At 36.6% G+C, this 24,621-nt stretch overlaps 1 long non-coding RNA gene across 1 annotated transcript in view; it reads left to right on the forward strand.

Annotated features, from left to right (window-relative positions):
- The window catches only part of LOC119876488, a 31,704-nt gene extending 7,520 nt beyond the window's left edge, over window positions 1-24,184 (forward strand). Inside the window, exon 2 of the long non-coding RNA XR_005363199.1 lies at window positions 23,447-24,184. This is a non-coding gene — a long non-coding RNA (uncharacterized LOC119876488). The remainder of the gene's footprint in view (window positions 1-23,446) is intronic.
- The last annotated feature ends 437 nt before the right edge of the window (window positions 24,185-24,621 follow it).

Consider the following 24,621-nt stretch of genomic DNA (forward strand, 5'->3'; position numbering starts at 1 on the left):
AGGGAGATTTTAACATCTCTAAAATCCTACCTTGGGGCAGCCCTGGTGGCGCAGCAGTTTAGCTCTGCCTTCAGCTCAGGGTGAGATCCTGGAGACCTGGGATCGAGTTCCGCATCGGGCTCCTTGCATGGAGCCTGCTTCTCCCTCTGCCTGTGTCTCTGCCTCTCTCTTTCTCTCTCTGTGTGTTTCTCATGAATAAATAAATAAATAAATCTTAAAAAAAAAAAAATCCTACCTTTAGGCAAGAAGTTTCTAGCAGAAAATTCTTTATATTTTTTTTTCTTAACTGAAGTAATAATATATAAACATGTTAGCAACAACAACAAAATACTCAGTTTCTCATTCCTTGCCTGCCATTGTCCCAGAAACAAACATTTTAAACTATTTGGGTGTTTTGTTCTTTAGGTAACTTTAAGTTACAAGCTTTTACCTGCAGTCCTTGATTGATTAGCTTTATTTAATGTTTTTTTTAAATTTTTATTGATTAGACATTTGCCTACTCCCTTTTATAAAAAGATGAATACTTAGTTCAGTTACTCCCCCATCTTTCTCCCAATCTTCCTACTAATGTTTGATAGTTAATTATGAGTTTAGTTTCTCTCTCTTTTTTTTTTTTTTTTAAGATTATATTTATTTGGGGCGCTTGGATGGCTCAGCGGTTGAGCGTCTGCCTTCAGCTCAGGGCGTGATCCCATGCTCCCGTCCCACATTGGTCTCCTGCTTGGAGCCTGCTTCTCCCTCTGCCTCTCTCTCTCTGTGGCTTTTATGAATAAATAAATAAAACCTTTAAAAAATATTTTGAGGGATCCCTGGGTGGCGCAGCGGTTTGGCGCCTGTCTTTGGCCCAGGGCGCGATCCTGGAGACCTGGGATCGAATCCCACATCGGACTCCCGGTGCATGGAGCCTGCTTCTCCCTCTGCCTATGTCTCTGCCTCTCTCTCTCTCTCTCTCTGTGACTATCATAAATAAATAAAAATTAAAAAAATAAAATAAATAAAAAATATTTTGAGAGAGGGCAAGTGTGAGCATGAGTTGGGGGAGAGGGGCAGAGGAGAGGGAGAAGCAGATTCCCCACTGAGCAGGGAGCCCTATGTGTGGCTTCATCCCAGGACTCCGGGATAATGACCTGAGCTGAAGGCAGCTGCTTAATCAACTGAGCCACCCAGGCGCCCCTAGCTTTTCTCTTGATTCTTAGATTAATCAGTTTTTGCTGCACAGCAATCACAGTCTTTTGTGTACAGGAGGGTAGATTATGGCAGTTTAGATAACTATTCAGCAATTGATTCATTTCTCTCTCATCCACTGCCATGGGAAGAGCATAATTTTCCCCATCCCTGCCATTAATAATATTAGGCTTAGTCTTATAACTTGCTTTGGCTGAAAAAATGTAGGAAGTGACAGTGCACCAATTTTAAGTGTACGCCTTAAGAGAAATTAAATGTTTCTAATTTGCCACCCAGGGAGTTTCTACCCTTTGTATAATAAAACATGTCCCAGTCATCTTTTGGCCACCATTGAGCCTCAGGTGGAGAAACAAGGAGATGTCAACTTGACCTACAGCCTGAAACAACTGCCTCAATTCACCTAAGTAATTCATTTCTAAGTGAGAAATACACACTCATTTTATGTGTGCTACTGGGATTTAGTGCTTGCTTATTTTGCATAAAACTAATTTTTATAAAAATGAGTACCTAGAAGTAGGGTGCTACTGTAACAGAAATTTAAAATATGTGTCATTGGCTTTGGGACTAGGTGGTGGTCAACAAGAAAACTATTATAGAAGGCTGGAAAAAATGGTAAACTGTATTATGTAGTAGCAAAACATTTGATTAAACTGTTTTCTGTTGTAGCACAGAAGACAGCAAATGTGAGTAATGAAGTTAGTATTGGGCAAGGAAATTTCAAGGCAGGATATTGAAAACATCAGCTGGTTGCTTTTAGCCTTACAGGATAAAGTACAAGAACAATTCAGTCGACCACATCTGACCTCTTAGTCATAATTATTCATGTCACTCCCATTCCAATTGCCTAGTTTGTCATCTTAATATGTATGTATGATAGAACATGCCAGTTGGCAGGCTTTCCTTTATGTGGGTGGGTAGAAAGCTGTCAGGCTGCTGGTCTTCCAAATGCCGCAAAGAGGAACGCCTGTCTCTGAGTCACCAAAACCATAGTATAAAGTTAATTTTTATAATGATGTTTCTTCTTCCCTCCTTTTTTTTTTTTTCCTTTTAAGCTCAGATTAACAAGGTTGGTAGTTGCTGGAACAAATAAACCTGAACATTTTGATGTTTTAACAAAATTTTTTCACTTACTTAATGGTCCAGTGAGGGCTTTCCTTTTAGCAGGCAGCTTTCCTTCTGCTTGCTGAGAATTCCTCTGTCTTGTGGTTCTGCCATCCTTAAAATGCCTTGTGATTCTGTCTCCTCCCAGTGGAAGGGGAAAGGAGAATGGAGAAGGCACTTCTTCATTGCCTTGGCAGGGAAATAAAATTATTTCTCCTTACATTCATTGGTTAAAATTAGTCACATGGTCCTGCCTACATGCATGAGAGTCTGAGAAATGCTGTTTTTGGCTAAGCAGTTATTTCTTAGGGACAACTTTATACTGTAGAAGAAGGTGTATAAATTTTGGTCCACAGATGGCCATCTTTGCTGCAAAGAATAATTAAACTCTTACAGTTTTTGTCTGGTGGTAAATAATAGGCTCCTTCCTGGATGCTTCATGGGTGGAGATGCAAGAGGAAGGTAGGTGGTATATTTGGTACAGTTTTTCTATATTGAGATCGTCAATTAATCTCTGTTCTTAGCCACTCTTCTCATCCCTTTCCTAATATTCCTTAGAGACAGTTCTTCAGGTGTCTCCGAGCTTAGAGTCTCTCTGGGATTCCAGTGAGGAGGTCTGCTATCACCTCAGTTACAACTTCCTCCTAGTATATTATGTTTTGTTTAAGTTGTCAGTATATTCCTGTATACCTTTTGTCTTTTAGAAACTTGTTGAAATCTCTTGCTGCCCAATGACTAACTCTTTCCAAGCTGAGTTCTCTTTACTGTTATGCACACTTATGTATCTATACATTTTTATTTTAATCTTCAGGAGTCAGGTGAAGTAAAGATGAGTATCTTCAATTAGTACTTCTAATAGAATTTTAATTATTTTTTTAAAACCTGATGCTTAAGAAAGATACATTTTCTATCCACCATGGGCTGAGTACTTCTCTAGTTCTATAGGTTATGTAAAAAAGTGAAATGTATGATCCCTTGCAAGTGAAGAATTTCCACCTTGCTCCTCCAACTTTGATACCACTGTTGGCTTACCTTTCTAGGACACTAATTCTATTGTGGTACTTTTTGAGAAACTTTGATGCATTTTCCTTGCTTGTTTTTCTGTCTGTAGACTCTGCCTGTCTTTCAGTTCCCTGCTATCAATACTTGTCCCTCTAGTGAGAGCTATTCAGTTCATTTTGTTATCAACATGCTATGTTGATTCTCACCTCTGTACCTTTACATGTAGTCTCCAGTCTCTGGAGTTACCATCTTTTTCATATCTGAATTCTGTTTAAATACAGATGCTGGGGCACCTGGGTGGCTCAGTGGTTGAGCCTCTGCCTTTGGCTCAGATTGTGATCTCAGCGTCCTGGGATTGAGCCTCGCATCTCGTGTCTCTGCCTCTCTCTCCGTGTCTCCCATGAATACATAAATAAAAAATCTTAAAAAAAAAATACAGATGCTGACTTCAGATTTCACTTTTTTAAAAGAGATTATCTTCACTACTCCAGACTTCAGTGATCCTTTTCCTCTGAACAACAACAAAGCTCATTTAAGCTTATTTATCTGTATTATTTATCATTGATTCACACTTGTTAGTGTTCTTTCCCACAAAATAGAGGAAAACTTATGGTTTTAGAGAAAACGCCTAGGATATGTACCTGATTACCCTAAGTATATAACATACCCTATAGTATATAATAAAGATTTATTGACTGAAGCCCTGAGTTGTTTAAGTCAGTGCTTCTCAAAGTGCAGACTGCAGACTGATGCTGGTGCACTAATTGTTATCACTGTGCTGGAATAGAAGTATAGAAATTGAGAATCAGCTTTAGGAACTTCAATGGAAATTTGACAGTGGAGCCTGGGTCACTCAGTCATGACTCTGATTTCGACTGAGGTCATGATCTCAACGTTGTAGGATTGAGCTCTGCATTTGGTTCTACACTCAGCATGGAGTCTGCTTTAGATTCTCTCTCTGTCTCCCCTTCTCCCTCTGCTCATCCCCCCACTTGTGCACATGCACACACTCTCAATAAATAAAATCTTAAAAAAAAATTTGACAGCAATTTTATGTTTGTTGAGTTACAATAAAATTTAACTTCTCTTTTGCATGTTTAAAAAATTTCTGGATATTTCAACTTCATATTATGGAAGTATCAGTCCAAAATGGGTTAGAAAATTTTTAAAAATGGCATCTGACCACAGATAGTTCAGGAAGTGTACTAATTTAGACCATAAAGAGTGAGAATTTAGCAATGAAGAGATCAGTATACTTTGGGCTGGTAGAAGATTTCATGAAGAAGATGAGATCTCTACTTGAAGGGTTAATATTTGGATAGTTGTAAACCACTGTGTCCTTTCCAGGAGGGATGATAAGGATTTGGACTACAAATGGAGAAGCGAAAAGTAAGCAAATTAAGAAAGAATAATTCATAAAAAATATTTTGAATTGAAAAAACCTATTTTTGGGGTGCCTGGTTAGCACATTTGGTGGAGCATGTGACTTTTGATCTTGAGGTCGAGCCCCACAGTATACCTAGAGCATACTTAACAAATAAAAATAAAGTAAAAATACTAAAAACAAACCAACCTGTTTTCATTTTGTTGTCTAGTTTCCTTTGTCAGTTTCATTTTGGATCAAAGCTTTTTCTCCTCATTGCTGAATTACAGAATCCAGAGACTCAGAATTAAAAGAATTGATATGACAGTTGCTCCTGGAGCATTAACATTTAGCTTATAGCACAAAATATGAGCTGAAACAGTTACTTTTTTAACTGTAGAAAAATATATGTAACATGAAATTTACCGTTTTAAGTGTGCAGTTTAGTGGAATTGAGTCTATTCATATTGTACGGCTGTTACCACTCTCCACCTCCAGAACTTTTCATTTTTTCAAACTGAAACTCTATACCCATTAAACAATGGCTTCCGCTTTCCCTTTTCTCCCCTGAACTAATTATTTAAAATTTACCTATTTCTACATTTTGTTACTTGTCCTGTTTGCTATCTGTATAAATGAATATATTTTGAATACCTCTTATATGTATGGAGCTAGGGCAGAGCAATTTGCCATGATATTAAGTGGTTTCCTAGGTGACGGCTTGTATCTTGTATCTTTTGTATCTTTTGTACTTGTACAAATGTACAGCTGTTGTTTCAGAGGTTACCAGAAAAAAGTCTCATTGCAGTCTGACAATTCTAAGATTGAACTGAAATATTGCCTTGATTTCATCTGAGATTTTGAGTACTTAATGAACATAGTTGCAAAGTTATTAAATATGAAAATGGATGGTAACTTGTTATTTTTTAAAAGGATAAATTTTTATAGCTGTGGCTACTATATATATAGTGAGGTGTCCTGGTTTTATTTCTTCCTCTCTTAAGTTTTTCTGTTATGTTCATTTGTACCTCTTCCTCCCCATCTATAAGTTTGCCTGTTTCCCATGGCTTTTGCCTTTCGTCTTTTGCTTAGAAATCTTACCTTTTTCAGTTCAGTCATCTCTCAGTGGGAAAATAACTTTTAAGTCTATATTTCTTAACCCCGAGTCACAGCTCTGAATCTAAAACCGTGTCCTAAAATTTTCTCTTGTGTGGTCTGCTGTTACCTCAAACAAAACGTGTCTAATGTTGGACTTACCATTTTTTTTCTATCCACTTTATTATACTCCTTCCTTCCTTCCTTCCTTCCTTCCTTCCTTCCTTCCTTCCTTCCTTCCTTCCTTCCTTCCTTCCTTCCTTCCTTTCTCCCTTTCTTTTTCTTTCTTTCTCTCTTTCTTAATGGCACCACCATTCTTTTTATCATCTAAGCTTGACACTTAGTGATCATGTCTTTCCCTGTTCAACTACTCACCAAATTCAACTATTTCTGTCCATTGTTATAATCATTATCACATCTGACCTTTCCATTGTTATCGCACTCTATCTAGTATAGTGCCTGATTACCTGATCCCTGTGTTGATGCAGTAGTCTCCTAGCAATAGAATTTTCTCTCTGTTTTTATACTACTTTCACATGAAAGTTATGAACAACTATTTTGGATTATAGTTAATTGTGTCTCATTCTCATTGTTGCCCTTTTCATCTCTGTATCCCCCAGAAACTTTGCATCATAAATGGTAATCAACAAATATTTTTGAGACTATGGTATTGTAACTATAATTTCTTCTCCTTCTAATGTACTTTATACAGTAATTGTCATGTTCTTTCATTCATTTAACAAATATCTATTGAATGCTTTCTTTGTGTCAAGGACTCTTTTTAGGTGCTAAGTATGTAGTAATCAGCAAACAAAACAAACAGAAATGTGTGACTCCTGGTCTAGTAAGGATAGAGAAGAATGACAAGCATAAAACATAGTATATCAAATGGTGATAGCTGCAGAGGAAGAAAAAATATATATAAATGATGGGGTATGAAGGGAGCATCAAGGGTGAAATGTTGACATTTTGGTCAAGTGGCCAGGAAGGCCCTTCTGTAAAGGTGGCATTTGAATAAAGACTTGAATTGAGTGGGGAAGGAATATCTGGGGGAGGAGTGTTCTCCAGGCAAAGGGAACAAACAGCAGGGGTCCCAAGGGGCAGGTGTGCCTGGCTTCTCTGGATACTGAGGAGGAGAGAGTGAGCTAGAAGATGAGTAGTAGGAATCAAAGGTGTGTGTGATGGGAGAGATACTGAGTGGGAAGATATAGATTGTAAGTCACAATTAGGAGTCTGGTTTTACTCTGAATGAAATGGCTAGCCTTTAAACATACAAGTGAGATGATCTGACTTACATGTTAACAGAATCATTGTTGTACCCATATTGAAGAGAGAGGGGAAGTAGGGAGAGGAGTTTTGACAACAATCTGGTCAGAGAGAATAGTAGCACAGACCTCAATGATAGCAGTGGGAGTAGTGAGAGGTATTCTAGTTTGGAAATATTTGAAGTAGAGCCAACAGAATATTCTGATGGATTGGCTGTGAGGTGTGAAAGGGAAAGAAGAGTCAGGATTATTTGAAGGTCTTTGGCCTAAGCAGCTAAAGGATGGAATTATCATTAAGGAGATGTAGGTGGCTCTGAAAGGAGTAAGTTTGGCAGGGGATTTTCAGGAGTTAAGCTTGGCACATGATAAGTTTGTGATGCCTGCTTGACATCCATGCTGAGCAAGACTGTCTAGGTTCATGTGGGTATACTAGACTGAAGTTCAGGAAGGAGGTCTGGAAATGATCAGCATAGAGATAGTATTTAGATTATGAGACCATTTGAGTCATCTAGAGAGTAAGTGTAGAAAGAAAGATTTAACTTTTTGAAATACCTTATTCCATATATCTGCTTGTAACATACTCCCAAAGGCTGCAGATTCTCCATGGCCTTTTTTTTTTTTTTTTAAGAGTTTATTTATTCACGAGACACACACACACACACACACACACACAGAGGCAGAGACACAGGCAGAGGGAGAAGAAGGGTCCATGCAGGGAGCCTGACGCAGGGCTCGATTCTAGGTCCCCAGGATCACGCCATGGGCCGAAGGTGGTGCTAAACCGCTGAGCCACCTGGGCTGCCCCTCCATGGCCTTCAATAGTGTAGTTTCATATAAATCTTTTCTTTCAGTTAAACTGAAGTACTTATGTTGCCAAAGCTCTCCTTTTGCATTGTCACTTTCCTATTTTTGCTCACTGTATTCTTTTTACTTAGAATACTTTGACTTCTCTTTACTTAATTTCATTTTCCAAAATTCTGTATCTTTTATTCAATTCCCTTTATCTTGTTCGTTTGCACAGTTTCTCATGTTTTTATATGTGTCCGTTTTTCCTAGTGAACTTTTGAGATATATGGCAGGAACCATGATTTTTCATGTTTTCTACGGAGATCAGAACCCTGGTTCTACTCCTCAAGGGCAGTCTGTGGAGAAACAGTTTTCCCAAACATTAGAAACCTGGAGGAAGTAAGGAATGTTTGGGGACATCTGGATATTGATTCTATTTTCTCTTCTCAGATGAAGTTGCAGACTTATCGGCACTGGGTTTGGCTCAAGAACCAGAAGGAACCCAGATGTTTGTAATTTCTTTTCATTAAAGGCTATGGGTTGTTAGGGGTTGTTCTTCCCAAAGTGGTGGTGTAAGCCTGAGCATAAAAGAGAAATGGGACCATAACAATTCAGCTTGTCAAATATTGCTAGACCTCACCTTGTCCTCTTGCTGGTAGTGCAGGACACTAGAGGTCAGTGGAAGCAGTGTTGAGACATTCTATATCTATTCCTGCTCTGAGTGATAGTCTCACTGCTAATAAGATTTTGGATCCTTGGCTAAGTAAATCAGGAACTACATGTAAATGTGTGTATGTTTGTTCATGTGTTTGTGTTCTTTCCTCTGATTCATAGCTGATACCAAACCTTTGTTTAGGGCTTACTTACATGGGCTAGTCACAGTTCTAATGTTCTACAAGTATTAAGTCTTTTAATAATAATATCCAAATGAATTAGCCATTTTCAGATAGGAAATTGAGAAGATTGAGTAACCTTTTTCAGTAATGCTATTAATACTAAGTAGAGTAGCTGGGTTTGATCCCGGGAAGTTTTGATACAGACCTTATAGTTTTTTGTTTTTTTTTAAGATTTTATATATATAAAACATGCATACACACACACACATATATAATATATATGTGAGAGAGAGAGAGAGAGAGAAGGAGAGAGGGAGATGGAGGGAGAGAGCATCATCAGGGGCAGAGGGAGAAAGAGAAGCAGACTCCCTGCTGAGCAAGAAGCCCTATGCAGGTTGATCCCAGACCCTGGGGTCAAGACCTGAGCCAAAGGCAGACACTTAACTGACTGAACCACCCAGGTATCCCTAGAGCTTATACTTTTAAATGCTCTACTGTATACTAGCCTCTCTGAGCGCTGCCAGCAAATTTTAATTATTTTTGTCCTCTAATGGATGCCTCTATAATTTAAAATAGTATACTTATATCACTATTTCTTGATTCATCATCTAAGGCAGTAACTTAGATGCTGTTTACGTGTTTTAACTTTGAAGATGAGGATTTAATTCATTTACGCTATTCTTGTGCTACTTCAAATTTTATATAGTTATATATTATCGATGTTCTTTTCTCTATCTTTGCAATTCTAGTATACTTAAACCTCTATGTTCCATTAGCTTTTAGCATTATCTCTTATTTCTTGTTTTATGAAGTGAGGATGTTATCATTCATATCCTTTACTTCAACTCTTTTACCTCCTTTTGGCCTTTTAACTTCTATCAGATATCTATTGACTTTAAAATTATCAGTCGATAATATTTATATTCTATTTAAAGAAGGCAGTATAGTTGTGGTTCAGAATGTAGATATTGGAGCCAGGCTGCCTGGTTTCAAAAGCCAGGTTCTATGACATTATAGCTGTATGAACTGGCAAGTTATTTAATCTTTCTGTGCCTTATTTTCCCCAACTGTAAAATGGGGAGTAACTTATTTCACAAGATTATTATGATGCTTAAATAATTTAATATATGTAAAGCATTTAAAACAGGACTTGGTACATAATAAATACTATGTAAATAATTGCTATTAGTGTTAAAAACTTTCTGTAATTGTAGTTAACTCTTCCATGCTTTCAATTTATACTAAAAGGTAAAATCAGTAAACAGCATTTAACTATTTAACTTATTATGATTATACGATACAGAATAAAATAGTATATATTATGATTCCATTTCTTTTGTCTATGTCCAGAGGCCTCACCCTATGGATAATGCTTCTGGGATCAAAGTAAAATTGATTATTTTTCTTCTACTACATAAATTTCTTAAAATTATATAGCATTTAAATTTTCTTTGTAATTGTACCTTGACTTTCTTATGTATTGTTTTTCCTTCTAGAGTTAGGACTTAATTGTTTTTCCTTCTAATTGACAAAAGAGTAAGATATATTCATTCTGAAAATTATCTGCTTTCTCTGTCATATTGGGTTCTAAAATCTTCTTGGTGACAGCCCTTTTATTTATTTATTTATTATTATTATTTTTAAAGATTTTATTTATTTATTCATAGAGACGCAGAGAGAGAGAGAGAGAGAGAGAGAGAGAGAGGCAGAGACACAGGCAGAGGGAGAAGCAGGCACCATGCAGAAAGCCTGACGTGGGACTCATCAGGGTCTCCAGGATCACGCCCTGGGCTGCAGGCGGCGCTAAACCGCTGTGCCACCGGGGCTTCCCGGTGACAGTCCTTTTAGATCCTTTTGTCTTTCTGATCCACTTGGGATCTGTTACTCTTTAGGTTGGCTGCATAGCTGTCATTCAGGATCTTCCCTTTGCTATGTTTCTGGGGTAGATCTTCTGTTTCTTAGATCCAGTGTTTTCTTTGTTTCTCACTTCATTTTACTGAATAACATTTTCAGTATCTTCAGAACATTGCCTAATAACAAATCTTACCTGTCTGAAAATGTTTTTGTTTGATCCTTATATTTGAATGACCTATGGTATAGAGTTTTAAATTCAAAGCATCTTCCTTCAGAATTTTGAAGACATGCTACATTGCCTTCTAGAATTTTGTGCTATTCCTGAGAAGCCTGATGCCTGCTTATTTCTTGCCTTTCTGGAAGATTTTAGGATATTTAACTTATATAGCTCATGCTCAGAAATCTAAAGAATATATTTAGATATTGATCTTATTTTTTTCATATATCTGTTAGCCATTTGTATATCTTCTTTGGAGAAATGTCTGTTCATGTCTTCTGTCCATTTCTTGACTGGATTTTTGTTTTCTGGGTGTTGAGTTTGATAAGTTCTTTGTAGATTTTGGATATTAGCCCTTTATCTGATATGTCATTTGTGAATATTTTCTCCCATTCTGTAGTTTGCCTCTTAATTTTGGTGATTGTTTCCTTTGCTGTGCAAAACCCTTTAAAGTCCCGGTAGTTATTTTTGCTTTTGTTTTCCTTGCCTCTGGAGATATGTCTAGTAAAAAGTTACTGCAGCCGAGGTCAAAGAGATTGCTGCCTGTGTTCTCCTCTAGGGTTTTGAGGAGTTCCTGTCTCACATGGATTGTTTTTTCTTCTTTTTTTTTTTTTGGATTGTTTTTTCTATATTTTCTTGCTTTTCTGTCTCTGGAACTTCTCTTAGTCTTACTCTCCATTTCTTCTATCATTTGTTCTCCTATATTTTTCTTTTTCTTTTTGCTGTGTGTTCTAAGAAATGTCCTTGTCTTTATTTTTCTTCCTTTTGAAAAATATTTTTAGCAGTCATATTTATTTTCAAGGAACTCTGTTCCTTTAGTGCTCTTTGTTTCTATGGCATCCTGTTCATGTTTTATAATATTAAAGATACTAGTTAGAATTTAATTTTTTACATTTTCTTTTTCCTGAATATTCTTTGAGACTGATAATCTTTGGGAATGATCTCTGAAATTAGTTTTTTTTTTTTTCTTTTTCTTCCCTGCTCCCAGTTTCCTCATATGCTTGGAAATTCTTCAAACTTGTTTTTATTTAAGAATAAAGCATACATTGATGATTACTGGAAGCTGACATGAGTTTTCTCTGTTATTGAATAGATAGATATATTTCTGATAGGTTTCTTTTCTGAATGGAAGCCTGACTGAGACCTCTGTCTACGTGGGTGAGTTGTATCAACCGGAAAGCTTTCGTTTAGGATGTATAGGCAGAGGCCTGGCTATTATCTGGTGTTCCGTCATTGTCATTTGATTTTATTCTGGTTGTTACCACTCACTTAATCAATCAAAAAATCTAGCTAGTTGCCTAGTATAAGTCTCTAAAAAGCTTAGGTAGATTTATTGGTTGTCTTTTGTTGTATAGGAAACTTCCTAAGGTTAAGCAAAGCTTAATGGCTTAAAACAGCAACCATTTGTTTAGCTCACCATCTTCTGGATCAGCACATTAGGCTGGGATCAACTGGATGGTTATGATCTCAGCTTGGCTCCCTTATGCATTTGTGTTCATCTGTTTAACTATAGATGGCTGTGTTTATGAGGATGATGAGCTCTTGGCTGAGGCATTGGGGGCAATTAGGCCTTGTATCTCTCTCATCCTGCAGCAGGCTAACCTAGCTAGGCTTATTCAAATGACAGTTTCAGGGATCTAAGCAAGGTAGCAGAATTGCAAGGACTTCTGAAGTACATACTTAAAACTGGCTTAGAATTTACAGTGTCCCTTCTGTTGGGCTGTTGGCAAAACAAGTGAATAAGGGAATACACTATATTTTTTAATGGGAATAGCAATGAAGTCATATTGCAAAGGATATTAATTCAAAGAGAGATAGACCATTATGTTCAGCCATCCTTTCTAGGGAATTGATATACTATATATTTAAATATCTTTTTACTTTTAAGAATAAAATTTTATTATTTCTTGAAAATTTTATTTATTTATTTGAGAGGGGGAAGAGAGAGCCAAGAGCGAGTGTGAGCAAGCATGAGCAGGGGGAGGAACAAGCGGACTCCCCTCTAACCAGGGAGCCTAACCCGGGGCTCAATCCCAAGACTTGGAGATCATGATCCGAGCTGAAGTGCTTAATGGACTGAGCCGCCCAGGTGCCCCCAAAATAAAGTTTTATAGTTTCCTTTATATATATATGTGTGTGTGTGTGTGTGTGTGTGTGTGTGTGTCTATAAAGTGTATACAGTTGACCCTTGAACAATGGGGGTTAGAGGTGCTGACCCTGAACAGCCAAAAATCCCTGTATAACTTTTGACTCCCAAACTTGACTAATAGCCTACTGTTGACTGGAATTGTTACTGGTTTAAGGCTTAATTAACATATTATTTTGTATGTTATATGTATTATATACTGTATTCTTATAATACAGGAAGCTAGAGAAAAGAAAATGTTATTAAGAAAATAAAAAGAGAAAATACATTTACATTACTGTACTGTAAAAAAAAAAAAAATCTGATGGAGGTGGACTCGTGCAGTTCAAACTGTGTTGCTTAAAACTGTCTATGTTGGAAAGCTTCCTAACCCTCATTCCTTGTATGCTGTGCCAAGCCAGGTCCTGTCGGTTTTGCTTTGTAATTACTGTACAATCCATCCTTTTTTCTCCTGCTGCTACCACTCTAGATAATAATAATCTGGATATAGATTATTATCCAAGATTCTACTCATGTACCATTGCAATTATATTTTATCCAATTTTTACAATAGCATCATTCATTTACCCCTTCTAGCCCCCCCTTTACCCCCACATCAGAAATTTATTCTCCACCACTACAGCTAGGGTGTCTTCCTTTTATAATGCAAATCTGGTCACATCTTCTGCTTAAAAAGTATCAATATCGTTCTGTGACCCTTAAGGTGAAGATCATAATTCTTACTGTAGTCTACAAGAAAATGCTATTATTGTTGAGATCTGAAAAACGTATAAATGTATGGGATAGCCAGGCACATTCTAATATGGCAAGGTTTTGAATTTTACACATGTAAGGACCTACAGTCAAGAGGATATTATTATTATTATTATTTAAGATTTTATTCATTTATTTGAGAGAGAGAGTGAGTGAGCCTAAGCAGGAGGAATGGCAGAGGGAGAGGGAGAAGCAGACTCCTTGCTGAGCAGTGAGATGTGTATAGGACTTGATCTCAGGACCTGGGATCATGCCTTGAGCTGAAGGCAGACACTTAACCAGCTGAGCCACCCAGGTGCCCCTTAAAGTCTATTCTTGTAGCAATTGTCAAATATATATAATACAGTATTATTACCTATAGTCACCATACTGTACATTAGATCATCAGAACTTATTCATTTTATAACAGGTTTGTACTTTTAACCAACATCTTCCCATTTCCTCCACCTTGCAGCCCCTTGCAGCAGCACTTCAAGCACCATTCTACTCTTTTTATTTTAGCTTGTTTTTTTCAGGTACTGTACATAGTGAGATTACACAGTATTTGTCTTTCTCTGTCTGACTTCTGTCATTTAGCATAATGCCCATTAGTAATGCCCAGGATTTCCTTCTCATGGCTGAATAATATTCTGTTGTATATATGTGTATGCATGTGTGTGATACACACACACATATATATAGTAGTTCTATTTTTAGTTTTTGAGGAACCTACACACTATTTTCCATAATGACTATACCAATTTACATTCCCACCAATAGTGTACAAGGATTCCTATTCTCTATATCCTTGCCAACACTTATTACATCTTTTTTTTAAGGGTTATGTGCTTTTTTCTTTTTTAAAATGTTTTTTTTTATTGAAGTGTAGATGACATACAATATGCAATACTGATTCAACACTTATATATGTTAGTCAATGCTCACAATAAGTGTAGTCACCATACAATGTTATTAAAATAGTATTGACTATATATGTTATACTTTTCATCTCTGTGACTTCTATATAACTGAAAGTTTATATCTCTCCATCTCCTTCACCTGTTTGCCAATTGCCTACAGTCCTCCAGTTGAGTAACCACCAGTTTGTTCTTAGTATTTATGAGTCTGTTTCTGTTTTGTTTGTACCCCATATTTTTAAAGATCCCACACATAACTGAAATCATATGGCATTTGTCTTTCCTGTCTGACTTATTTCACTTAGTTTAATACCCTCCAGGTCCATCCATGTTGTCACAAATGGCAAGATTTCATTCTTTTTTTTATGCCGAGTAATATTTAATTGCATATGTATGTTTATCACATCTTCTTTATCCATTCATCTTTTGATATACACTTAGGCTGCTTCCATATTTTTCCTGTTGTAAACAATGCTTCAGTAAACATAGATGTGTATAATCTTTTTGAAATTAGTGTCTTTGTTTTCTTCAGAAAAACAGGAGTGGAGTTGCTAGGTTGTATGATATTTCTATTTTTAATTTTTTGAGGAACCTCCATACCAATTTCCAGAGTGGCCACACCAATTTACGTTATCAAAAACAGTGCACAAGGGTTCCCTTTTCTCCACGTCTTTGCCAAAATTGTTGTCTTTTTGTTACTAGCCATTCTCACAGGTATGAGGTGATATCTCATTGTGGTTTTGATTTGCATTTCCCTGATGCTTAATGATGTTGAACATCTCTTCATATACCTGTTGACCATTTGTTATGTTGTCTTTGGAAAAATTTCTGTTAAGGTCTTCTGCCCTTTTTTTTAACTTTTTTTTTTTTTCTATTGAGTTGTATGAGTTCCTTGTGTGTAATTTGGATAGTAACCCATTACCAATATGTGGTTTGCAGATATTTTCTTGAATTCTGTCAGTTGCCTTTTTATTTTGTTGATTGTTTCTTTGGCTGTGCAGAAATTTTTAGGTTGATGTTGTCCCATTTATTTTTTGCTTTTGTTGCTTGTGCTTTTGGTGTCATATAAAATCATTTCCAAGACCAGTGTCAAGGAGCTTTTCCCTATGTTTTCTTCTAGGAGTTGTGCAGTTTCCTTTTTCTTGTTTCTCTATTGTTAGACCACTTGCCTTCAAAATGAGTGTTGTGGTTGTGTGAGGTGTCTTAGGAAGATTTTGCAGAAAATAGATTTGTTTTTGAGAATCTTTAAGCTGTGTGATGGAGAGTGTGCTTTGTAGAATGTGTCTAATGCTGTAGGTTGCAGTGTTCTTCTTTTTTCTCCCAACTTCCTCCTACCCAGATCACTAGCCAAACACAACTGCTTTTATTTTTCTACTTGTTTATCGTTTTGTCATTAGTCAAATTATATTTGTTCACTCCTGACAGTAGATTGCACAATATTCTAATCATCTAGTCCATATAGTAACTGTTGTAGCTAGAAGACCTTCAGAAGGCTTTTACCTAAACAAAGGAAAAATATCTTGGTCTGTTTTCTTTTGGATAGAATGGGGAACTTTTTGTTTTTTATTTATTTTGGAGTGGGATGTGAGTCCTTTTAGATCTATTAGGATTTTTCCAGGAACAATTTTGGAGTAAAGAAACTACTGCATACATCAAAAAAATATAAGGATTTGTGCTGCCCAACAGTATACAAGATTTTATCTAAAGATTTCAACTTTAAAAGGCTGTCAAATAGAACTACTACATAAATAATTAAAAGAAAATTTAATGTAAATTTCAGAGTAGGCTAATGTAGCAAGTTGGTAAGTGGGACTTTTACGGTTTCCTGATTTGGAGCTGAGATCCTAGAGCTAAGATTAAGAATATATTAGTGTCAGGTTATAGCCCCTGCCAAGGAAGCAGTTCTAGGCAGTTCCTGGTATATGATGGCTCTGTGCAGTTCCATATAACTCTGCCAACTCATTTATAGCTGATTGGTGATTATTGGACCCTGTGTTCCTTACTCTAGCTGCATCCAGGTCAAGAGCCTACAGATGCTGCCATGAAGGCACTGCCCTCATGGGGACCCTGACCAGTTGTTGGTCAATGAGATTCATTCTTTCTTTGATTTTTTAATCAAACTTTTATTTAAATTCTAGTTAATTAACATACAGTGTAATACTGGTTTCAGGAGTAGAATATAGTGATTCATCCCTTACATGTAACACCCACTACTCAACACAGTAAGTGCCCTCCTCAATACCCATTATCCATTTAGCACATTCTCCCACCCACGTCTCCTCCAGCAACCCTCAGTTTGTTCTCTGCAGTTAAGAGTCTCTTATGGTTTGCTTCCCTCTCTTTTTTTATTCCCTTCCCTTAGGTTCATCTGTTTTGCTTCCTAGGTTCCACATAGGAGTGAAATCATATGGTATTTGTCTTTCTCTGACCTATTTTGCTTAGCATAATACACTCTACACCCGTCTACATCGTTGCAGATGACAAGATTTCATTCTTGTTAATGGCTGAGTAATATTCCATTGTATATGTATACACACACACACACACACACACACATATATACGCACACACCCCACCCCATCTCTTCTTTATCATTTGATCAGTCGATGGACATTTCGGGTCTTTCCATAATTTGGTTATTGTTGATAATGCTGCTGTAAACATCGGGATGCATGTGCCTCTTCCAATACATATTTTTGTATCCTTTGGGTAAATACCTAGTAGTGCAATTTCTGAGTCATAAGGTAGTTCTATATTTAACTTTTAGAAGAACTTCCAAACTTCTCTAGAGTGGCTGCACCAGTTTGCATTACTACCAATAGTGTAAGGCGGTTCCCCTTTCTCTACATCCTTGACAACATCTGTTGTTTCCTGTGTCGTTAATTTTAGCAATTCTGACAGGTGTGAGGTGGTATCTCATTGTGGTTTTGATTTGTATTTCCCTGATGATGAGTGATGTGAAGCATTTTTTTTTATGTGTCTGTTAGCCATCTGGCTGTCGTCTTTGGAGAAATGTCTATTCAAATCTTCTGCCTATTTTTTAACTGGATTATTTGGGTTTTGAGTATTGAGTTTGATAAGTTCTTTATAGATTTTAGATATTAACACTTTATCAGATATATCATTTGCAAATATTTTCTCCCATTCCATAGGGTGCCTTTTAGTTCTAGTAAGAAGTTGCTTTGACTGAGTCAAAGAGGTTGCTGCATTCTCCTCTAGTATTTTGATGGTTTCCTGTCTCACATGTAAGTCTTTCATCCATTTTGAATTTATTTTTGTGTATACTATAAGAAAATAGTCCAGGTTCATACTTTTGCATGTTGCTGTCTACTTTTCCCAACACCACTTGTTGAAGAGAATGTCTTTTTTTCCATTGGATATTCTTTCCTGCTTTGTCAAAGATTAGTTAGTTGATCATATAGTTGTGGGCCCATTTCTAGTTTTCTATTCTGTTCCGTTGAACTGTGTTTGTGCCAGTACCGTACTGTCTAGATTACAGCTTTGTACTGTAGCTTGAAGTCTAGAATTGTGATGCCTCTAGTTTTTCTTTTTCAAGATTGGTTTGGCTATTCAGGGACTTTTGTGATTCCATACAAATTTTAGAATTGTTTGTTGTAGCTCTGTGAAAAATGTTGGTATTTTGATAGGGATTGCTTTAAAAGTTTAATTGCTTTGGGTAGTTTAGATATTTTAACAATGTTTGTTCTTCATATCCAAGAGCATGGAATTTTTTCCCATTTCTTTGTGTCCTCTTCAGTTTCGTTTCGTTTCTTTTCTTTTCTTTTCTTTTCTTTTCTTTTCTTTTCTTTTCTTTTCTTTTCTTTTCTTTTCTTTTCTTTCTTTCTTTTCTTTCTTTTCTTTCTTTCTTCTTTCTTTCTTTCTTTTCTTTCTTTTCTTTTCTTTTCTTTTCTTTTCTTTTCTTTTCTTTCTTTTCTTTTCTTTTCTTTTTTTTTTAAGATTTTATGTATTCATTCATGAGAGACACAGAGAGAGAGGCAGAGACACTGGCAGAGGGAGAAGCAGGCTCCATGCAGGGAGCCCGATGTGGGACTCCATCCCAGGACCCCAGGATCACGCCCTGTGCAGAAGGCAGATGCTCAACCACTGAGCCACTCAGGAGTCCCTTCAATTTCTTTTATGTGTTCTATAGTTTTCAGAGTACAGATTTTTTACCTCTTTATTTAGGTTTATTTCTGGGTATCTTATTGTTTTCGATGCAGTTGTAAATGGGATCAATTCCTTGATTTCTTTTCCTGCTGCTTCATTATTGGTGTATAGAAATGCAACCACTTTCTGCACATTGATTTTTGTATCCTTCGACTGCTAATTCATGTATCAGTTCTAGCAACTTTTTTGTGGAGTCTTCCAGATTTTCTGCATAGAGTATCGTGTCATCTGTGAATAGTGAAAGTTTGACTTCTTCCTTGCTGAATTGGATGCCTTTTTAAAATTTCTTTTTATTGTCTGATTGCTGAGGTTAGGACTCCCAGTTCCAGTACTGTGTTAAATAACAATGGTGAGAGTGGACATCCCTGTCTCGTTCCTGAGCATAGAGGAAAAAGCTCACAGTTTACCCCCATTGAGGGTGATATTAGCTGTGGGTCTTTTGTATACAGCCTTTATAATGTTGAGCTATGTTTCCTCTATCCCTACTTTGTTGAGGGCTTTTTTTTTTTTTTTTTTTTTAAAGCATAAGTACAACAATACAGGCTGTTGGTTACAGGAGCAGAAATCAGAAAAACACAGAGTCATATCTGTGTTGAAATATAGAGATCTTCCAACTTTTGTTAGAGCTACCTGAATCTAGATCTTAAAAAATATTTTTGATATGATTAGATTCTATATAAGTTTTATATAAGCTTGTTTTTAAGTATAAGTGAGGTGTAGGTTACGGAGAATAGTGCTCTAGTTTGTCAGTTTAACATGAGACAATTTTTCCTGCTTCTGTTCTCTATGCATATCTACTTGAAATCCTTATGTGAGTGGCTACAGTTGTTGCACCAGTGATTTTATTTGAAGTTCCCACTGTAATTCTTGTCCACTTGAGCTATAAGAACTGACAGCATCTTCTGTTGCTGTCATGACTCCTTTAGGCACAGGGAGTGCGGCTCACTAAGATAGTGTTTATTTTATAGAGTAATAATCTTTTGTTAAATGTTGTTCTCACTTCTATTCCAAAAAGTGCCACTGCCAAATAAAAATTTCACTTTTAAGGAGAAAACATGTACTAGACAGTCAGGATTTAGTATAGGGTTCGTGCTTTTGGCTTCTGGTAATAAATTATTTCTTTGAAGTAAGCTATTAATGTGTGGTTATATAGAAATATAATGGGTTAAAGAGAGATTCATGTGTGCACACAGAGATACAGAAAGAGATGGAGGAAAGGAGAGAGAAATACCACATTCTCTTTTCCAGGTTTATGCTTTCCATCAGAACCTTGAGAAAATAATCCAGCTTGTATAAATAACTGCAGCCCTTACTGAATTTCTGTTGATTTTTTTTGGAGAGAAGTTGTATTGAGATTGTCATAGTCACTATGACCTCTGCTTTTTAAGTAGATATTGGGAACAACCTCTCTCTCTAAGGAAAAGGTTAGGTGTTTGAGTTAGAGATACAGAATGCACAGGGTACCCTAGCCTGACCTTCTAGCTGTTCAGTTGAGGACATTTCCTACTTCTCTTCCTAGTAGTGTTTTTTTTTTTTTTAATCAATAAAGTGGTGTCTTTGACAGCCTCTCTCTATGACAGCACTTCTTGGCATTCTTTCTTATAACTTAGGGGACTTTCTTTAGCAAATTTATTTCTTCACAATTTCCAATAGTTCCCGGTAGCAGCTCCCCATGGTGTAGCTTCTTTAGAGCTGATTTGATCCCAGGCCTCTTGTTTACTCCTATAGAAACATTGTCTGTTCCTAGCCTTCCTTTTTAGTCTCAACTTCATACTAGTTCTTTCCTTTCTGTTCTTCCTCAATGGACTTATCTATATATCAATACACTTGCAGTTTTTTGCATGTGATCCCATTTCATATTCCTGCCCTTTATGTCAGCACCCAACTCTGGATCAGAGGTTATTTTTTTCTGTGATTTCTCAGATGGAATTAACCACTAACTCCTTTGTGCCCATCATATATATATATACACGCTAACAATGGTTATAAGCATCTGTAATTCTTTGTTGTTTTTTATATCTCCTTTGAGTGGAGCAAAAAGCCCTGCCCAAATTGTAGATTCTTGAATAAATAATAATCTTTTAAGCCACTAAATTTTAGAGTATTTTATTATGCAGTTATAGAAACTGAAATAGATTTTGGTATTTGGAAGTGTGGTGACATGTAACAGAAACCTAAAAATGTAACAGTAGTTGAGGCCAAACTAGGAATAGACAATGGGCAGAAGCCGGAGGGCTTTGAAAAAATTGGTGGAAACCCGGTAGCCCTTGAGGAGGAAGTCAGTGAAGGTTTAAAGGAAAGTAAAAAAAAAAAAAAATCATTTGGAGTTAGTGAAAAGATCCTTGATATGTAATAGAAGAAAGTTTAGCAACATTGTCACCTATGATAATGTAGAAAGTAGGAAATGGTTTGCTTGATGACAGTGGATTGTATGATAAAGGTATTCCAGGGATGTTTTCTGGTTGTTTCTTGCTGCTTGTAATAAAATATGATAGGAGAGAGTGCTATGGTATGAATCATTGTGTCCTCCAAAATTCTTAGGTTAAATCTTAATGCCCATATGATGATATTAGCATTTGGGGCCTTTGGGGAGATACCTGGGTCATGAGGCTGGAGCCCTCATAAATGGGAGTAGTGCTTTTGTAAAAGAACCCCACAGAGCTGACTAGCCCCTTCCACCATGAGAGAATACAGTGACAGGTTGGCAGTTTGCAATGTAGAAGAGAGTCTTCACTAGAACCCAACCATGTTGGCACCCTGATCTTGGGCTTCTAGCCTCCAGAACTGTGAGAAATAAATTTTTGTTTATTTTAACAATGCCACACTGGCATTTTGTTAAAGTAATCTGATCAGAATAAGATAAACTAAGAAAAGAATTGTTAAATATAAAGGAACCAGAACTTACTGAGTTCAAAAATAAAACTCTCTTTTCTAGTTTCTCCAGATGGCAGACAATTCTCAAATTAAGAAAAGTCTAATGGAAAAAAAAAAACCAACTTAAAAATAAAATAAAAACTTGAAAAAAAAAAAGAAAAAGAAAAGTCAAGTGGAAAGAGATCAAATCTAGAATATTTTCAGAAAAAGATCCAACTACACTATTGTCATTTAACAGTGAAGCCAAGGGAATGATTATAAAACTCTTTTTTGAGGCCTCAGGAAATTTAATGTCATACCTCGCAAAGATAGTAGTTTCTTTAAGGAGCTGAGGACCTGCAGTGCTTCATAGATCTTCCTTATTAAACACAAAAGATTCTCTAAGAATTTTAAGAGCACTGTCTCTCAGAACCTTATGGGAAGCTCAAGGAGTTATTTTGAAGTTTATGGGTGTTAATGTAGTGGATTATGAATTGGTTCACATGAAGTCCATACACTTTTTAAAAAAAAAAAATACTTGTTTTTAAGAGCATTTTTAGGTTCAGAACAAAACTGAGCAGAAAGCACAGGGTTCCCCATATCCTCCGTCCCTCTCATACACTGGAGTGGTGCATTTGTTAAAATCAGTGAGCCTAAAAAAAAAAAAAAAAAAATCAGTGAGCCTGCACAGACACATCATTATAGCTCCTGGCCCATAGTTTACATTAGGATTCACTCTTGGTGTGTGTACAGTGGGTTTGGGCAAGTGTATAATGACACATATCTAACATTATAATATCATACAGAATATTCTTACTGCCCTAAAAATCTTCTATGCTTGCTTATTCATCTAGTCCTCCCCCAACCCCTGACAAACTAATCTTTACTGTTTTCATAGTTTTGCCTTTTTCAGAGTGTCATACGGTTGGAGTCATATAGTATGTAACCTTGTCAGATTGGCTTCTTTTGCTTAGTAATATGCATTTAAACTTCTTCCATCTTTTCATGGTTTGATGGCTCATTTCTTTTAAACACTGAGTAGTATTCTGTTGTCTGTATGGTTTATCCATTCACCTCCAGAAGGACATTGTGACCGTTTCTAAGGTTTGGCAGTTGGGCGTAAAGCTGCTATACACCGTGTGCAAGTTTTCGTGCAGACATAAATTTTCAACTCTTTTGGGTTAATACCAAGGAGTGTGATGTCTGTATGGTATTATAAGAGTATGTTTAGTTTTGCAGAAAACTGCCAAATTGTCTTCCAAAGTTTCTGTATCATTTTCCATTTCTACCAGCAATTAATGAGATTTCCTGTTACTCCATATCCTCACCAACATTAAGTGTTGTCAGTTTTCTGGATTTTGGCCGTTCTGGTAGGTGTGTAATAGTATCTTATTTTAATTTGTATTTTCCTAATATGATGTTGAACATCTTTTTATATGCTTATTTGCCATCTGTGTATCTTCTTTGGTAGGCTTATTCAGATCTTTTGCCCAGTTTTTAATCTGGTGGTTCTTTTTCTTACTTTTGAGTTTTAAGAATTCTTTGCATATTTTAGGTAATAGTACTTTATCAATATGTCTTTTGCAATATTTTCTCAGAGTCTGTGGCTTGTTTTCTAATTCTTGTGATCCACATAGTTTTTAAAAGGAGTATATCAATTTAGACTGAAAGGCACAGAGACAGTACAAAATGAAAAGAGGCCTTTGGATCTCAAACTTCTACAGTTAAGAAGAATGCCAAGAACAGGCTATTTACCATGGAACTTACAGCCCAGAGTAGGAAGACATGAACCACATGGATCATTCCCTAGTTGAAGAATTGGCAGCATATGCCCAGCTGGGTTTTAAACTTTTAATGGACCTGTGTCTGCTTCTTCATTTTGTATTCATGTTTGTGGAGATAGATAACTTATCTTTTTTGTTTACAGCTCTTCAGATCAAGAGGAACTATACTCAAGGGGCTATATCTAAGGAACTGTACCCAAGAAGTTCATCCATACCTGGACCTCAAGCCTGAGCCTAGTAGCTGCGGGTATTGGGGGAGGGAATGAGTATATTTTTTGCATGTTGGAAGGATGTGAACTGCTGTGGCCAGAAGGTGGACTGAAGCATATGGTATTTTGAAAACTGATTTCAACAATATTTGTGATTACACGTGTTCTTCTAGAACCATGCCACTTAGAAGCTGAGTGTATTTCTCCTCTTCTTGAACTTGTGTTGGCCTTTGAATTGAGGAGCTGATATGACTTATAAGGAAGTTAGGTCAGAAAAGGTGGTACTGTTTTTTGCCTGGCTCTCTCAGGTTGCTTACCTTTGGAACCTAGCCACTATAGTATGAGGAAGCCTAGTCTACATACAGAAGCTATGTGAAGCCAGCCAGGGTTTCATCTGACAGCGTCAGCCATCAGACACATTAGTGAATGAGGCTTTATTTAATTTCAGTCCCCAGCCTTTGAGCCACCCTGGTTGATGCTAAGTGGAGCAGAGACAAGCTGTTTAAATTGCAGATTCATGAGCAAAGTAAACGGTGTCTTGGTCAATATTAGGGTTATTTATTTATTTTTTATGTAGCCATAGTAACTGAAATAATTAGAAAGATATATAGTTTTAGAGTTTGTTTTTTAATTAAGTTTTGGTAATAAAGTTTTGCTGTTTTATGAAATGAATTGGAAAACATTTCATCTTTTATTTGGTATGGAATAATTTAAATAACATTGTGGTTGTTACTTAACTGTTAGAATTCAGATTTAAAAAAAATATTTTATTTATTTATTCATGAGAGACACTCAGAGAAGCAGAGACATTGGCAGAGGGAGAAGCAGGCTCCTTGTGGGGAGCCCGATGTGGGACTTGATCCCAGGACCTTGGATCAAGACCTGAGCCAAAGGTGAATGCTCAACCACTGAGCCACCCAGGTGCCCCTAGAATTCAGGTTTAAAGGTTTTTTGGATGTGTTATTGAAAATAATAGCTGCCTGAGTGGCTCAGTCATTTAAGCATTGGGCTTTTGATTTGTGCTTGGGTCATGATCTTAGGGGTCATGGGATTGAGCTCTTGAATCAAGCTCTGTGCTCAGCAGAGTCTACTTGTCCCTTTCCCTCTGT

This window comes from Canis lupus, chromosome 8, assembly GCF_011100685.1.
Source record: "Canis lupus familiaris isolate Mischka breed German Shepherd chromosome 8, alternate assembly UU_Cfam_GSD_1.0, whole genome shotgun sequence".
Taxonomy (NCBI): domain Eukaryota; kingdom Metazoa; phylum Chordata; class Mammalia; order Carnivora; family Canidae; genus Canis; species Canis lupus.